Source organism: Camelus bactrianus, chromosome 20 (assembly GCF_048773025.1).
Source record: "Camelus bactrianus isolate YW-2024 breed Bactrian camel chromosome 20, ASM4877302v1, whole genome shotgun sequence".
Taxonomy (NCBI): domain Eukaryota; kingdom Metazoa; phylum Chordata; class Mammalia; order Artiodactyla; family Camelidae; genus Camelus; species Camelus bactrianus.
The window spans coordinates 14,333,472-14,352,103 of NC_133558.1; the positions used below are offsets into that span (position 1 = coordinate 14,333,472).

General features: G+C 42.0%; 1 protein-coding gene across 11 annotated transcripts in view; it reads left to right on the plus strand.

Annotated features, from left to right (window-relative positions):
- The window catches only part of LOC105084198 (uncharacterized), a 987,172-nt gene that overhangs the window by 10,299 nt on the left and 958,241 nt on the right, over positions 1 to 18,632 (plus strand). For 10 of the 11 annotated variants that reach the window (XR_012500991.1, XR_012500992.1, XR_012500990.1 and 7 more), the window contains 4 exons: positions 545 to 601; positions 1,688 to 4,823; positions 7,114 to 7,192; positions 8,841 to 9,093. The gene's annotated coding sequence lies outside the window, so the exon portion shown is untranslated. Of the gene's footprint in view, positions 1 to 544; positions 602 to 1,687; positions 4,824 to 6,723; positions 6,812 to 7,113; positions 7,193 to 8,840; positions 9,094 to 18,632 lie in introns of those variants that run through there. The other variant, XM_074348168.1, reaches the window with a different exon arrangement.

The window sequence follows — 18,632 nt, forward strand, 5'->3', positions numbered from 1 at the left end:
ATTTATTTATTCTTTTACAAAAATTTTATTTGGAAATCATTTGGAATTTACAGAAGATTGCAAAAATAAAAACAGTATAAAGAACACCTTTACCCAGATTCCCCTGCTATTAATATTTTACTCCACTTGCTTTACCATTAGTTTCCTCTCTTTCGCTTGCTTTCTGTATATATCTGTGTACATATATACATACACATACAATTTTTTCTGAACCATTTGCAAGTAAGTTACATACATTGTGGCTCTTTCCCCCTAAGTAACTCAGTGTTTTTCCCAAGAGTAGGGATATTCTCTTACCTGTTAACAGTACAATTATTAACTTCATAAATTTATATTGATACAATATTTTTCACTTAATCTACCATCTATATTCAAGCTTTGTCAGTGTACCTAATAATACAATTTATAGCATATTTTCCCCTCTAATACAAGATACAGTCAGGAGTCAGGTATTATTTTTAACTATCATGTTCTTTAGTTTCCTTTAATCTGGAACATTTCCACAGCCTTTAAGACTTACTTGTTTTTAAAAATTTGTTCCTAGGGATATGATCTCACAATCACCAAGTTTTGCCATCTTTGTAAAACAAATCTTCTAAAGGTAAGGCGAGTATTGTGGCTAGCACAACTATACATCAATAGGAAAGAGGAATCTTTTTTTAACGTTTATGATTGACTCTTTGTGGGTTGGGGTAAAATTTCCAATTTCTGTATCATTATCAGTCCGAGAAGAGCTGTGTTTTCAACAATTTAAATAGAAATAAAGATAGTGGGTTCTGATAAAAGGAGATAAATCAATTACAGTGGCTAGGGGGATGACAAAGATGTGTGAGAAGAGAAAATAAAATTGTTTCATGAACTGTGAGTGGCAAAAAAGAGAAATGCTTCTGAATTGTTATTTCTAAATTTATTAATGTGACTAAAAAATAGAACCACATTAAATAGGCAGATATATGATCTAAAAGTGTGTGTATTCAAATTGGCCAAGAAACTTTTAAAACAATCTTCTTATTGGGAAAATAGAGAATCACCATTAGAGTATTCAGTCACATACAGTACATAGAGCAGAAAGAGTTTCTCAAACTCCGCTGTAGTGTGGATGCAATACTCTTTAGTCCAATACATGGACAATACGTTAGACTCCTTGCTCCTTCTGAAACTTCCAGTGGGCTACGCTGGCCTATATATATTGATGTAAAGACTGAAGCACTGTTGAGTGGGAAATCTAGTTTCCGGTGTAACTCCTGTAGCACAACTGTCTCTTGTGAGTTTGGGTAGCTTTTGTTTTCAGTGCCCATCATCCTTAAGGAAGAGCATTTACTGAAGTTCCAGACCTTTCTATCTGGGAAGAAAAGCTGAGAATCAAAATGAAATTTACCATCTGCTCTTGTACTACTTTAACTTTATTTACATCTACTAGTGATAATAAACACCCAATAAATGACAGCTCTTTTTATTGCTGTCAGGTTTATATGCTTAGCACTTTACATTTGTGATGAAATTTTGTCCGTGCAATCTCATGAAGCAGGGAGTGTTATGTTATTTTACACGTGGTCACCGAGGTCAAAAGGTGAGGTGACTTGCTCACAGTCACACAGCTGGTGAGCGGCAAAGCAAGGTGATACACACCAAGCTGATGATTCTAAAGATCACTTTCTTAATAAAAAATTCCGCTACCTCCTGAAAGGACAGAGATATTCAATGGGATTAATGAAGAAGGAGCGCAGTCCCCTTGGGGGTTCTGGAAGGACGTCCTACAGGAGACGATGGCGTAGAAGGATCTGAAAGGTGAGTAAGGAAAGAAATAGGAAAAAGATGGGGGAAATGTTTTTAGTGAGAACAGCATGAGTAAAAGCACGTAAGGCTGAGATGGCATTGCTACCAGCAATTTAGTGTTATCAGGGCGTGCGGTGTGAGTCATTGATAGGAAATACAGATTGAAAGGGTGAAGAGGCTTTATCTGGAGGACCTTATATTGGAAGCTAGGGAGCTTGGGATTTTACCTTAGGAAATGGAAATAACTAGAAACAATAACAGTAGCAACAGCGAGTACAAAACCAACAATCCTTGGGGCTTAGAAGTAAAATGGCACTTCAATTTTCCAGGTATCTTCTGGGAAAGGGAAAAGATGGCTGTTCATTATTCTTAACAAAGTGACTTGTCCAAAGAAATATAGTTCAAAATGTAGTATGATAAAGACTCATTGCGCTTATTACAGCGTTGGCTAAAGAAGTTCTGAAAGTTGGTAAGCCAGTGACAAAGACGGGAGAGTTAACTTTTTCTGGGGGCAGATGCAGATATATGACTCCACAAAGTTCTACCCTCTTCTTAGTAATTTGTTGGTGGGCTCTTTTTTTTTTTTTTTAACAAGAAGATAAACTAATCTTTCATAAAGAAAACAATTTACCCAGCACAGTACCATTAAACTTGAAGTCCAGCTGGAAAATATTATGGGAAGTTCATGGGAGCTACTATATAAACTTTCCAAGATCTAAACCCATAAGGAAACCAAAAGAATAACTTTGCAAAGATAAATGACTGAGAGTATCTGAACAAATAAGAGTCAGCCAGGTTATGCTGTGATGACAAACGACCCAAAAATCTCAGCGGCTTATGACCAGAAAGCGTTACTTTTTTGCTAACACAAAATGACCACTGAGGTTGGCTGGGGGGCTTACTCTGGTGCCCAGGCTCACTCAGCCACCTTATCCAGCACTGTAGCAGATGGAAAGGCAGGCACATGAAATCACATACTGGCTCTTAAAGCTTCCACCAGGAAAAGACACATATTATTTCTGCTCACATTTCATTGGCCAGAACAAATCACATGGCCACATCTGATTCAAGGGGAGTGGGGAATTTCATTCCCAGTATGTGCCTAGCAGGGGAACAACAAAAACTTGGTGAATAGCACTGAGGACAATCACAAGATGAAATGAAAAAAAATCAGTGAAAGCAACCCAAGAAGTAAAGTTCTAGGAGCTAGGGACGGCACTGAGGCTTATAATTATGTGGCTACTTGAGGACTTATTCATGATGACGGTTAAGAGGGGAATAAAATATAATATATAATTTCATTAAAACTGTTGCAAGAGTTGGCCAATTTATGCTGAGAGAAGTTTGCTGAAAAACACTGTCGGATCTGTCACGGGGAATATGACTGACACAGACACAGTAGGGAACGTGTTTATTAGCCTCTTTCACTCTCATCCCTGGCCCAGTCAAAGCCCTCTGTTACTTTTAAGTCATTTTTTTTTTAAAAAGGAGATTCTAATAGAATTTCCTGTTGTATTGCTGTCTTTTGGCATTAGACTTAAGTAACTTCTTTATGACTCTATGTACATAAATTTCACACATGAGATATGATTTTATGTATCGCTACTTCTAAACTTTATTCAGTAATATATCTAATTTTAAACTATTACCTAGAAAATAAACTAGAGATCTTAAACACTTTTCATGGCTGAAACAACCTCTTTTCCAGAGAAAATCTGATTTTTTAGCTTCGTTCTCTGAATAGAATGGATTCCTCCCTTTAAAAGCACATATATCTGAGAGGTATCTTAGGTTGAGTTCCCCTAGAAGCTGACCCTGAGATTTGAGGGCTAGTACTGTGCTCTGTTTGGGATACAATGGTAGAAAGCACTAGAAGTAGAGGGAGACAGGTAAGGATGGTAGCCAACATTACTGCTGGGGGAAACTGAGGCTCAAAGTTGGGGACAGTGGGAGACTGTAGAATTCAACTTAGTACATAAAGTCCTACCTCCAGGTGGGAAGCTGGGGTAATTTTAAACTGACCTTCATCCTTCATTGCTGGAAGGCTGCTCTGAGGGGCATTATCTGCCTGGCACTTCTGGCCGGCATCCCTGCTCTGGCAAAGTGGGGTCTTCTGTTCAAGGAAGCCCTTGAGCAGAGAGGCAAAGAGGAGAGAGACTTGCTGTAAGCTGCTGTTAGGCTGCGAGTTGGAATGACAGGGGTGGAGCCCTAAGTGGGACTCCCATATTACCAGTACAGAGTGGAAATTTCGGTTTCTAAGCCCATTTGCTCATCTTTGAGCCTAGATATTAATCAATTTTTAAAAAGTAATAATATGGTGGCATCTGAGAAAAGATGGGATCCTTTTAAACAGTAACAGTGTGTAGGTCATACACCGAGCAACCTAGGAGGGGAGACGAGGGGAGAGTTCTGACCAATCAAGGATCAAGATTCTGGGAAGGTAACCACTTGTTCCCAATCAGGTTGGGAAAGAGAGAGACCTCAAACATACAGTGTTTCATACAGCAGGGAGAAGGCCTTCCTGAAGCCACACTGACTGTTCACCTGGCACTTGGCCGTCCTCCTCTTTCCTTGAGAAAAGAGGAACAAGCAGAAGGTATTTTCAAAAGGTTTGGTAATATTTGAATAGATTCAATCAGGCCACGATAACAGTAAGTGGAGTATTGGGTATTATGTAGAAGTTAGCAAGTCTCTGTTCATTTATTCCATAACTCGAGTATTTCCGCGAGACAGCAGAATAGAACTCTCTCGAAGTCCTGACTTTTCATTATTTTCCAAGCAGATCCCTGAGGACAGCGGAAAGTAAGGGTTTGTCAGCGGGGAGGGTAGTCTTCTCCTAAAAGGAGAATTCTGGAAGTCATCATAATTAAACAAAGAGGAAAATGTGCCAGACAGGAGTGGGTGGGGGCTGTTTTCTTTGTGGTTGGCTGTGGTGCGTTCAGGATCCCTAACCTAAGACGAGGCTTCCGAGCTTCCAGTAGGCGAGTAGCCGCCCGAGAGACCCGAGGCTCCGGAAAGAGGCGGCGCAGGTGTCGGTGATGGGCCAGGTGAGCAGGCCGAGGCGCCAGGAGGCCGGGCGGGCGGGCCCGCGGTCCTGAATCTGCGGCGTGGCGGCTGCTCGCTGAACTCGGAGGGCGGGACGGGGCGCGCAGGAACCCGGCCCGACGGGCGCGGCGCACACTCGCGCTCGCTCCCGCGCCCTCGCGCTCGCCTCACGCAGCAGTCGGGGCAGCCGCCCTCCGCCTGCCCTCTTCCCGCTTCTCTTTGCCACCTCTTCCCTCGACCCCACCACCCAGCAGTGCACACATCCAAACTATTAAAGAAACGCGTCTCCTTCTCTTAAGGGAGCCGGGCATGGGCTACTCTCGCCCTTGCACCGTGGGTCGCCCTGCGCGCGGGCTGGGACCCGCGGCGCGTGGAGTGGTGCTTCTCGTCCGGCATCTCTGGCCCCGAGATAAAGATTGTCTCCGTTGCTTCTTCTGTTCGCTGCGCCGCGCGCGGTAACTCTGAGGGAAGTTGGTTGCAAAGTTTCCGAGAGCGGCGTGGGCTCGTGCAGGCGAAGCAGAGGGCGGGGTGCGGGAGCTGGGAGGCGAGGACAGAAGCGCTCCTCGCGGCGTCTTTGTTCTGCTCCGGGGGAGAGACCTGGCGAGGAGTCGCCGGGCGAGTACAGGGACAGCCAGCCGCGACGTTCCGGACTCAGCAGGGGCTCTTCGCTCCTTCCCCCGCCTCCTCCCTTAGGCATCTCCCACCTCTAACCCAGCCCCGACACTGGTCCCAAGTTCCCAAGTCTCCTTCTGCCTCATCCCTTTACCCCCAAACTTCACCAACACCCAAATCCCAAGTCTGGGAAGGGGAAGGAGAAAGGGTGGAGGTAAAGGTGCGCAATGGGCCGGATACCTCCTGGAGGGTGGATGTTTACTTTGGAATGTTTGGGGTCTTTTCCTTTGCCCTAGAAACTGCTTCCCATTGCGGGTCCGCATTCTCTCCCATTTCCCCCACCTCTCGGCTTTCCTCCTCTTCAATTCTAGTGAAACCTAGATGGAAAATTAGCGCTGCTCTGAGTCACTCAGAGAGCCAATGCTGTGATTCGCAGTTAGGATGAGGGTCCAGGGATGGGCGAGACGAGGTTGGAGGTCCCCAGTTGTGGAGGTCGGGAACGACTGGTAAAGGACCTGGGGGAGGGTCCTGAGCGGTTCCTGGTCCAAGACACCAATTTTGCTCGGGGCAAGGCAGTGGGGGAGGAGACCGAAAGACAGGATGCTCTGCCTCTCCAGGGGGTAGAGGATGGGGAGGCGGTCGGGGTCCCCGAATCAGATGTTTGGAGCGAGGACAAGGCAGTGGTGTAGGGAAGGGAACGGGTGAGGAGCGCTTGACTCCAGGGTCAGAGCTAGCGCGGTCACCCAGAAGCCTCCTTGCCATCGCGGTTTGAGGTTAGGGGAAGTTTGGGGTCTGAGAGGTGGGCGCGATGCTAGAGGTGGGAATCCGCCCTTGGAGCCCCTAGACCGAATTGCGCAGCGCCTGCAGCAACAGGTAGCCCCGAAGGGTGGAGATCCTGGCGGGACCCTGAGCTGGGCTTTGTCTTGCGGATTACAGGGCGCTCCCAAGGGACAAATGGGTGGGTGGGGGGTGGCCGGGAGAGGGGAGAGTTTTCTAACACTTCTTGAAGGCCCTTTGAGTTGTTTTGGTGTTTTGGTTGGAAGGGGTGAGCCAAGCGGAGAAACCAGGATGCAGAGCCTAGGGTGCGCCCCACCTCTGATTGTGTAAGCGCCTTTATCTTCTGGGGTTGACCCCTTACCCTTCGCATTTTGTCTCTTGGGATGAGGAACTGACAGAAACTCGATGCCAAAGTGGATTGCTCACATTGATTGGCACGGAAAGTGCAAACAAAGAGGTGCATCTCCCGGAAACAATGATTTTGGAGATTCCGCCCCCTCTCGCCCCCGTAGACTTGCGTCGGGAAGGGGGGCGGCAGTAAAAGAGTGGCGGGTGTGGAGGAGACCAGGATAGGCACCTCCCGGGAAAAGTTTCGAGCAAGGTAGTGGGAGGAGAGGGTCGGGGCAGAGTTGCGATGAGCTGGGGACTGAGCAGCCCCGGTTCGCCTCGGAGGTTCCCGAGCCGGGCGGGAGATGCGGGGAGAGGGAGGGGGCGGGGAGGGAGGGGAGGGAGAGAGGAAGAAGGGGTGAGAGGGAGAAACCTGCCGCCGCTCGCCGCCTCTTTGTCTGCTCCGGGACTTGGAACAAAAGGGGGAACTCTGATAAACTCTCTCCTCCCCACTCCCCCGGACGCCCGGGTATCTCCCTCTCGCAACTTTGCTGCGACGACTTTCTCCGCTGTCAGGCCACACCAAGTGTCCGAGCGCCTCGCGGACCGCAACGAGGGAAACGTCTCTTAAAAGTGCGATGAAGTGGGGAAGAAGGTGAGTGGGGATTGTTTTCTTGTTTACCTCTCTCCCCCTGAACTCGCACGGCTCCCCGCCCTTCGGAAAACAGAGGAGCAGTCCAGTGGCGAAGTTTGGCCAAGTTGTGCCTCCTTTCCCCCATTGCCTTCTCTTTTGTTCTTTAACGAACTCGCGCAGATTGTTTTATTTGTTTATTTCTAATAGGCAAAAGCCAGGCGGGCATTTCTCTCAAGTGCCTGTTCTATGAGGAGCTGGGGGGATGGGGGAAGGGTGTCTCAAGAGGGCATCGCCTCGCTTTCTCCCAGCTGCGTGCAGACGGGAGGGAAGCGTGCTGAAATGGATGGGGACATGCCCGGTCTCACCCCGACCCCGGCCCTGACTTTGCTCTTGCAGAAGACAGAGATATGGAGGTGGGGGTCATCTCCTCACCATTTTATAACTTAACTGTCTGCGGAGCGCTGTGCTGATCCAAGGCACGCTACCCAAAGCTGTAACAATAGAATGCAGAAGAGGTTTGAGTGGTGGGGCACTGGACTCTAGTGTTTGTGGTCAAGGGGGTTGGAGCAAACAGGTAAGAGTTCAGAAAGTTTTCTTTGGGGCTGGGGTAGGGTGAAGGAAGAAGCCACAGGTTCCCGACTGTCAGAGATGCAGGGATGGAGGGATGGGTCCTGGACCGCTAGTTAAGAGTGGGCCATCCCGTCTGCCCCTTTAAGTTTCACGACCCACCCAGAATAACCTGGGTCCTGAAGATCCATCATCACCTCTCTCACTTTACGCGCCCCACGACCCCAGCCCCATTTAAACGTGTTTGTGTAAAAAGGGGAACGCGGGCGCCAGAAGCTCCTCAGACCTAGCAGTCCGCCCCGCCTTTTGTGTTTTAACCTTTTGTTTCTGTCTGCCACGCCCGCACAAAAGAGGGATGGCTGTTGCTGCTTCTGCGGGCTGGAGAGGCAGCGCAATTCCCTCCGTGTTTATAGGCAAAAGGAAGACTCCCTAACTTTGTTTCCCAAGTAGCTTCACTTTGCAGTGTTTCTAGGTTTGTTCTTGCTCAGATGAGGCGAACACGAGTAAACATCTCCACTTGATAGGAAATGTCTTTGCGCGCTTTTCTACTTTATCACAAAAGTTGTTTATCCGCCCAGTCACTTGGTTCACAGAAAGACATTTAGGGACAGAAGCTGAGAGTTTGTTGAAAGTAGAAAGACGTAGTATGTTCTAGCTATGTTTAATTAGGAAGGTGTGGAACAGGGTTCTTCAATTAAATGATGCTAATTTAGGTCGTTATCTTCAGGTATGTTTTGTGGGATCGGTTTAAATACCAAGGTAATTTATCACCACTGTCCTCTCCTATGCCCATTCCCGAGCTAGAAGCTTTCCTCATACCTTTTGCCTTTCTCCCCCGCCTTTAGAGTTTGACAGGACAGATGAAACATCAAATGGTACAGCCAGACACAGTCTACTTGAACTTTTTAAAGTTATGATTTTGTATAGTAGTATCCGTTATTTAGAACTTACAGCCAGAAATGATTCAACTGCCAGAACTTTATGTAGTTTTGAGTTTTCATGTCAAAGGAAGAAATATATTAATGCGATGGTTACCTAAAAAAAAACAACTGAGTTTGTCAAATGACATGGAAGCTAACATTAATTAATTTCAATTGTATAGGTGTGATGACTATTGTCAACATCTAGGAAGCATCATGAGTGCATTGACCTCCTCCATTCTGCATTGTTCTTACTGGATCTTTCTATCAGTGAACATTATGGAAGCACCAATACGACAAGTCATTTATGGATCAAAAGTTGTCAAACTTCTTACTTTGGAGTTACTTAAAAGTTAAAATGTTGGGATTTTTGATGATGCCTTCCTTATGTGGATTACTGCAGTTTGATCACTGGGCATTCACCACCTTGAGAAGGTATGTTGCTTTTTAAATACTCTACAAGCACTTCTTTTTTGGGGCTGGTACTTATGCCATCAGAGAATTGTCCAGTTAGTTTGAGCTGCTGCCTGATCAAAGTGATTTATGACTTTGGATTTCCTTGTTTTGAACTGGTTTTTGTATGTTCATTTTCATGTGGAATGATAATGTGTGGGTATGTCTAAGGAAATTTTTATTAATTTTACAATGTCTTCTTCAACATTATCCCATATAATGAATGTAGATTTATATGGTCACTAAGGAAAGTTATGTAACAATGACGGGTCTGTTAAGCAAATGTCCTATTTTATTTATGATTGATTTTGTTTTTAAATATCACAGTGAATGTTTCTATATTAGCAGAACTTTTGTGGTTTTCATTAGATTTTTCACTTTTGACATTTCACTTTGGTAAACAGAATCCAAAAGTGGCCAGAAAGAAATGAATTCCTTATAGCTGGGAGTCAATATAAAGTACACTAAGTTCTATGAGAATGAAAACTTCACTATGTGATAACAGCAGAGGCTGCACATTTGTTTAGTCTTTATGGTAAACATGGAGTGTTTATAGTGGTCATTAAGAGTCATATATTCCTTCTTTTACGTCTTACAATTCATTGTTGATCATCTCTGTGAGAGAGCAGTTAAAAGTTCACATAAATACCTGGTAATTTAAAAAGTATTTTGATACAGTATTTACTTTCCTTGGTTAGCAATTGTTTGTCATGGAAAGTGAGAGTTTTCTTTGTTTAGAACAGGTTGCTTTGAAATGATTCAAGTTGTAGGATTTGGTCCTCAAAATGACTCAAGTTCAAGTAGTTTTAAATGTTACAGTTGAAGACTATCATTGCTATATTACTGTAATTGAGAAGTGTTAAGGTGTGCTCAAAAAAGACAGTTGGGAATTGGAAATATTTTTATCCTGCTATATGTGCAAACTATCATGATTTGCTTCTTTCTAGTTGTGGAAACTTGGACAAGCTACTTAACCTTCCTGGACTTTATCATCTATAAAGTAAAGGTTAGGTTAAAGAAACTTGAAGAAATCTTTTAGCTTTAGGATTTTGTGATTTTTTTTTATTGCTCTTATAACTAAGGAGCATCCTCTCTTGAAAAGTTCATTTTTAAATTATTGAATAATAGAGTTACAGACATGGAAAACTTTGTGTGTATGAATAATGATTATTTTGCATGACTGCTTAGCTCGGGGAATATTCGTTCAGGAAACAGGCTTTAAAATTCCTGTGTAGTACACTTTCAGCAAAGTGTGTTGTATGTAGATGTCAGATTTCCTGAAATGTTTTCAACAAAAGTTTATCTGCTGGAGTATTTTTTGGAGGGTGTAGAGTACAGTATTATTTCCCAACAAACATTTTACCTACAAATGTCTGACATAAATATGTTTGAATCTGTTCTAAGGGCTACCCAGAGTTGGGCTCAGAGGTTTAGAAACAGACTTTGGAACGAAACAGAGTTTCATCCCAGTTTTGAATCCCAGTTCAGGTGACTCCTCATCGTGATAACCTTGGCCAGGTTTCTTGACTTCCTGGGGTCTCACTTTTCTCATTTGTAAATAGGCAGTCATCACACGTATCCCATGGGGTTGTTGTGGGGAATATATTTTTAAAAACCATATATATAAGGAAAAACTTAGCAGATGGCTCAGCATTTGTAAATATGTTGAAATATAATAAAAGCTACTATTACCTTTCACAATGAATCAGTGATGTTTTGATAATTCCAACTTTCTTTGTTGACTGCCTTGAAAGTTTCAAGCCACGTTAACCAAAAGTATTCACTGACGTATTCAAAGTCAGTTTGGATAGAAGTTTTCACATGTTTGGATATGTTCTTTTTTTCTACCAAAATATGTTCTATTAAACTCTTTTATCCAGTTAACTGTGAATTAATTCACTTCAACAAACACTTACTAAGTATTTCTACGGGTCAGCCTGTTGCCAAAGGTCATGGTTTCCTCTTGTAATGTGTGGTCTGACCTTTTCTTTACAGAAATTTCTGTAAACTGAGATAAGTGCAAGTTTCTAGAATCGACTGATACAAATACTCTATATTTTCAGTGTTGTCAATTATGAGTAGACTTAGGTATAGTTTTAAAAGTTTTGTTCATTCACTTTTCCCTGTGATATAAAGTGATGGTTCAGTGATTTCTTGATGAGGAAATCAATCAAGAACTGGAACACATTTTCTGATATTAGTTTTTAGAGAATGGTCTTTATTTAAATAAAAAAACCTCACAGTATAAACAGCACTTAGAAGAATAGCGTATCATTGTGAAATGAAGTTTAAAGTCTTGGATTTTCATTTTCTAGATCTGTAATTTAGTAAAATACATTGTCATCTGTGAGCGATGATTAGTTTGAGGAAGATGATACTCATTTGCCCTTAGGAAGTTTCTGATGAGAATTTGAAGTATTGCTCCTTCTCATTTGTAATTTACCAGCAGATAGTTGCCTAGAAGTGATAGCATTGAAAAGAAAAATATGCGATAAATCAATATTAAAATGGGAAAAGTTTTTTTTTTCCTGATGTATTCAAACTTTCTGTTTGTGGACAACATTTATTTTAATCAGCCAGTTATGTATCTTTAGGATAGCAACTACTAATATGGTAATTTGTAATTATAGTGTTTAAAATGATAAATTCCTTGAAGTTTTTCTATATGATGTTGATTCTTAAATTATAACCAAATATACTTAATTTTTCTACATGTATCAAATTTTATAGCCTTGGTTATTTAAAATTTTCGTTGACATGGATTACTTTGAATTATTGAAACCAGAACCATCTGCCAAGGTATTCACAAGAAACTTACATAGGAAGAAAATCTAAACTTTCATCTGTGCCTTCTAAAATGATAACTACAATACATAATAAGTATCTTATAAGGAAATAAAAATCATTTATTTAACTTGGAACTTTATAATAAGTATAGAGGTGATTAACCAGATGTTTTCTTATACTTTGAGTACCATTTCTGCTTATTTGCTATAAGTTTCTTTAGGAACATTAAGTGTTCCCAAATTTACTTTGATTTCTTCTTTATGGCCTCAAATTTACTGATTTTTAAGTGTCGGTCATTTCTAAGAACTTTAGTGGTATTTCTACCTATTATTGTTGAAGATACAGGTGTTTAGAAATGTATTTATCATGAATCTGTGAAGTCTACTTTGTTGATTCATTCTTTCCTCATTCATTTTTTTAAAAGTCATGTGGCTTTTGTGTGTCAGGCATTGCTCTAAACTCTGGATACAAAAGAAATAAAAATCCTTGTACTCTTGGAGCTTTTACAAGTGACAGAAAAATATATATTGAAAAGTGACAACTACTATTGAGAAAAATAAACCAGGAAAAGGAGTTACAATTTTCAGTGGGATGGCCAGGACTGACCTCATGGAGAAGGGGACATTTGAGGAATGCTACGAAGGGAGTGAAGAAATGAGCTCCATGATATCAGGTAGAAAAGCATTCAGGCAGAGGCATGGCAGATGTCGGAAAGCAAGGAGGGTGTGGTGGCTGGAGTGGTGTGCACAGAGGGGATGGTGGTAGGAGATGAGATCAGAGAGGAAACAGGAGTATGGTGAGCAGATCACATGGATCCTTAAAGACCATTGTGATTTCACACTGAGGGAGATGGAGTGCCACTGAAGGGGTTCAAACAATGACTGACCTGATAGAAGTAATGTTGTAACAGAAGGACTCTGGCTGGTGAGTTGACACCAGATCAAAGATGGGCAAGAGCAGAAACAGGGAGACCATTTAGGAAACTATTTTGGGTATCAAGTGAGAGATGGTGGCAACCTGCATGAGGGTAAAATTAGCCTGGATGTAGAGAGAAGGGATTGAATTCTGAAGACAGGTTGGTGGGAGGCTTTTCTGGTGGATTGGATAAGAAGTATGAGAGAAAGAGAGGAGTTAACTATGATTGCGAGATTTTTTTTTTGACCTGAGCACCTGCATGGACCCAATGTCCATTAACTGAGATGAAATATAGGCTTGGGGGAGGGGGAGACTATAGGAGCTCAGTTTGTGAACATTCAGATGAAGATACTTTTAAAGCATCTAGGCAATTTGATACAGAAGTCTGGTTTTCAGGGAAGAAGTGTCCAGATACAAATTTGTGAGTTGGAAGAAATTAAATGCTATTTAAAGCCATGAGACTGGATGAGATCATCAAGAGAGTGGGTATGGAAAAGAAGGAGGTCTAGATACTGAGCATTGGGGCCCTCCACAAAGAGAAGAGAAGAAGATGAGAAGGGGCTGCCACTAAGGTTGAAGCCCAGTGAAGAAAGTGTCTCCAGGAAGAAGGCAAGATCATCTGCTGATAGACTAAGTAAGATGACAATCAGAAATAGACCTCTGGGGTTAGGCATTTGGGAGGTCAGTGCTCCTGGATAGTCCTGGCTAGAGCTGTTTTGGTAAATGGTGAAAGATCACATCTTCCTAATTGGTGTGCTCCATTTCATATCTTTAAAAAATCATATCTAGTCTAACTAAAATTTGTCAGTACTTTATAATTGATAAAATGCTTTCACATGTTAAAATCTCATAGTAGCTTAAGAGAGATGGGATGATAATATCTATGTTTATATTACAGAAAAAGAAATTGAGACACAGAAGTAAAGTAATTTGTCCTAAGTCACCCAAATATAAGATAGAGCTGGTTCTTCTAAACTTCACACCCTTTGCCATTCATAATAGGGGAGATATAAATGATAAAAACAAAAGCCAGTACAATGTGATAAAGGTGGTAATAGCAGTGTATACAAGATATATAATTAAATCAGAGCAGGGAGTGATTATCTTTTGGGATCAGGGAAGACTTTCCCAAGTTGGGATTTAAAAGATGCATGGCATTTTAACATGTAGTCAAAGGGAAGAAAATTCTAGGCTTGGAAAATATGATGTGCAAAAAATATGGAGGTGTGAAACATGGGATGATAACTGGAATGTATTTGGGATGCTGAAGGCATTTGATTCATGCTGAACATGAAAGAGGGTGGATGAGAGATAGGCTGGAATATATCAAGTACTAGTTCAAGCTTGGATTGAAATACGGTTTTAATAAAACAGCTACCAGGTGCCATCTTAAATGTATCTCCTGTCATATAAGGTGGTTATATGCAACCTAGTTACAAGTGCCTGAATGTATATACATCACCACAAATGCATTGCCTTAGTCAGTTTGGTAACTGCTGTAACTAAGTTCCGGAGGCTGGGTGGCTTATATACAACAGAGGTTTATTTCTAACAGTTCTGGAGGCTGAGCAGTCCGAGACCAAGGTGCTGTGTCTGGGGGGGGCTGGCTTCCTGGGTCATGGGTGCTGTCTTCTTGCTGTATCCTCACATGGTGGGAGGGGCAGGGGAGCTCTCTGGGAACTTTTATAAGGACACTAATCCCATTCATGAGGGCTGCACTCTCATGACATAATCACTACCCAAGCCCTCCACGTCCAAATACTGTAATGTTGATATTTTTAGGTTTCAGCATATGAATTTTGAGGGGATACAAACATCCAGTCTGTAGCATGTATATTTTCAAAATTTTATTCTTCCTTCAAAATTAAATGTATATTGTGAATCATATCCTGCTAAAGAAGGTCTGGTGACTATATTTTTAGTCTATATCAATCAGGATGCTTTTGGCTTCAAATAAGAAATACTTAACTAACAGTAGCTTAAAAAGGGAAGACTTTTTGTTTTATTTTATGTTTTGGTTTCACCTTAAATAAATGTGATTAAGGGCTATTTCAAGACTTGGCAGCTCAGCAGTGTCACGCGTGGTTCCTGGTTACCTGGCTTTCTTCTTCTGGTCCTGAGAGCTGCTGCAGCTTCAGCCATCATGGTCCCACTTGGGAACCCAAGATAGGAAGAACTGAATCCATGTATATATGGTGTGGGTTTTTTTGGTAAATGTACAGAGTTGTGCAACCATGTGCACCATTTTTAGAACTTTTATCACCTCTGTGCCCATTTACAGTCAGTTTCTGTTCTCACCTCCTGATCTTAGGCAACCAGTAATGTAAAAGTTTGCCTTTTCTGGAAAATTTCATAAATGGAATTATACAATAGTGGTCTTTTTGTCTGGCTTCTTTTGCTTACCCTAAAGTTTCTGAAGTTCCTCCGTATTGTAGTATGTATCAGTGCTTTATTTTTTTTCTATGTTTTATTGTATGGTTAGACTGCATATTTCTGTCCATCAGATGCAGGGCCTGTGGGTTGTTTCCATTTTTTAGCTATCATGAATAATGCTGCTAGGAACATTTATGCATAAGTTTTTGTGTGGACACCTGTTTTCATTTCTTTTGTGTAGATGTGTAGGAGTTGCATTGCTGTATTGCTTGGTAAATTTGTATTACACTTTTTGTGAAACTGCCAAACTGTTTTCCAAAGTGGTGACAGCACTTGGCAGGTTTGAGGGTTCCACTGGTAATGTAGGAGGGTTCCAGGCTCTCCATATCTTGATCCTTTATATCTTTTAAGGAGGGAGAAAAACTTTCAAAGTCCTTGAGAAGCATTCCCAGGGTAACTAAAGAAGGCCTTGGTGAAAACTAGTCATTAACAAGGGGAATGTGTTTGCTCTGAGAAGTTCAGACTGATCAACTAGCACCCAGGGCCTGCGAAGGGGCCCCTGATGTGTATCAGTGCACAGTGTCAGAACAAAATTGAAGGGGGATGGCTCGTACCTAGGTAACCTTGTGTGTCAGGCTGAGGATGTATTACTGATGTAAACGTACAAAGTAGGGCCAACTGCTGTGTTTATATGACAATTACCATTTAAACAGTAGCCACAAACTCAAACAGAAATAGTCCATTCTGTTGGAATTCAGGTTATTCTCTGTTTATCATGTGGAGAATTTGTGGACATTAACCTGCCCAAACTAATAGCAGAATGAGCGTAGCCTTGGCGGCTGACCCTGTGGGCGGATGCATTCCTTTCCTCTGAAGCACATGTAACTTTTTTGGCATCCTAGTAAGTTTTTTTTTTTTTTTTTTTTTTTTAATAATCTTGGTTAAGGGTAAGCTAACAGCCACCAAATCCTGTCTTCATCCTTAAGATACAGGAAGATATTTAGACTGTGTTAAGTGTTGGACAATTTGGTGGCAACTTGAAAAAAATTATTTGAACTTGGATAGAAAAAAAAACACCCCACACAAGACTACACTTTCATAGTCCTATAGTTTTGTTAACTCTTTTAAATGTATCATTTATTGGGAGGTATGTCATTCATTGGACAGATAAAAACCTGCTTTATGTCTAGGAGATTGATGCTACTCTGTGGGACAAAATCCAGAACACATGGGCCAGTTGAATGATAGAGTTTCAAGTGATTCGTACTTGAAAGTCCCAGAACATCTGATGCAGAAAATTTGGTAATTAGAATGCATCAGTAAGTAATTCTAATAATTTTGGCAACTATAGGTAATTGTGGGGGAAAATTATGTTTGAAATTGATTTCTGTGACACTCCTGCTCTTAAAATTCTTTTCATCCCTTTCTCCAAATCTTAGATTAGGTACCTCTGTAGACCATGATACCTCAACTTTTGTACTGTAGCTTTAATACTAACAATTTGAATTATACAGTGACTTTAAAAACTCCAGACAAAACCAGTAATTCTCTTATAAGGAGTAATTTCATTCTAGAGATGGAGAAAGCCAAGAAGGGAAATTTAAGTTTCTTAATTATTGGTCTGAGTGGGTGTAAAGCATACATCTAAAAAGTCATAGTTCAGTACTCTATTTTTCAGAGAAGTAATAACCATTGCAGAAACCTCAGACATTTGTGCAGCAATCTTTCACATCCTCTTATTTGAGTCCCACTCCAATCCCAAGGTAGTAGATGTTAGTGACAGTCTCATTTTCCAGGTGAAGAAATTGGGGTTCTTAGAAGTATCTGGCCCAAGTAACCAAACTGGCAAATGGAATAGCACAAATCTGTTAATTTGGGACCAGCCGTGTGAATAAAGACAAGAAAGAATATCCCTTTGAGAGGCTCTGCTGAACCTGATAATTTTTCTAGTTTTATGTTGATATGATTTGCTCTTATCCTGCAAGTTCTGCAAATATCTTTTGAGACCCAAACATTTAATCAGGCTTAAAAAGAGGACGGTCCGCTCTGCTGGTGTTTTTAAATCCCTGAGAGATTGTGTTGCAAGTAGCAGGTGAGAAGCCGGCAAGCTGGTGAAATTAGTCGATGTTCAACAGTTTTACTTGTCAGATTTTAATGGGATGGTGTCATTATTTGTAATGCATTTTTTATACCTTATTTTTAATGGACTATATAAATAATGAATATTATTTGCAATGTTCTGGATTTTGCAAATGACGTATCAAAGGTGATATGTAACAGTATTCATAGAATCCTCTTTCTGTAGCCAAAGAAAAATGGATTTTGAATCTTTTCGTTTCATTTCTTCTTCAAGGAGGATGTCCAAGGAAGAGCTGTGGGCAGGCTTACAATTCCTGAATTGAAAACCCTGAGTAGAGGACCTCCCCGTGACTTCACCTTGCTTTGTCCTTGGCCTCCGGTCTCTCTCTCTCCATACATATGTGAAAAGGGACTCTGTGCGGTGACACACTCTTTATCCAAAGCCCTAGCTCCTATTCTTGGGTTGTCTGCTGCGGCAAGCAGCTGTTCTGGACTGTGATGAGGCCCTGGGGCCCCTTCTTGGGGCCTAGGCCGGAGGTGGACCTAAGCTACCTCGTCCATCCTTCTTTCCCTTGTCCCTGGGACTGGCCTTACTAGCCTTCTGGATCGTATAGCCCTCGTGGGGGGAAGGGACGTCTCTAAAAGTCTAGAGCAAAACTGGGCCCAGTGGGAGGTGCTTTGCTTCCTTTCTCATGGGTCTGGGTAGATGCCCTGTTTGATGTTGGCCTTTCCATGGTATGGGAATCTTTTTTGGGGGAGATTGGTATACAATTTCTATATTTTATTGTACTCGCGTTTAAATTTCACCATTAAAGAGCATAAGTATATGCTGGCCTGATTTTCAAAATGCAAAGATAAATGGACCAACGGCTTTAAGGATGTGATGGATTAGACCCTGCAGAATGTATTAAACAATTAGAGAATCTAGCGGGTGGTAAAATTCTGTCCTGTACACATTTACACAGTTAGTGGCATAAGGAAGCTCTAGGGACAGGAAAACAAGCGTAAAACTTTGGGCTGCAGGTGGAGGAAAAGCCTGCTCAAGGGTTGTGGGTGTCTTTCTTTGGGAGACTTCCTGAAAAGCAGGGGCTTTTCAACAGTGGAAGGAAGAAGAGATCTTGAACCTCCCTCGACACTCCACACCAGAAGTTCTGTTGCCCACACTTTTTATGGCCCTCATTTTGTGTCCCTAAGGCTCATTTTGGCCAGGACTTACGTCTTCATGGCTCCTGTTTGGATTGAAGGGTGAACCCTTAGGTATTACCGTGAGCGGGCTGGGTTATTAGAGTGCACAACTGAGCCCCTTTCAATCCTTTCATTGGGATGCAAGTAAGATGCAGAAGAAAGAGGTTATCCCCAAACTCGGA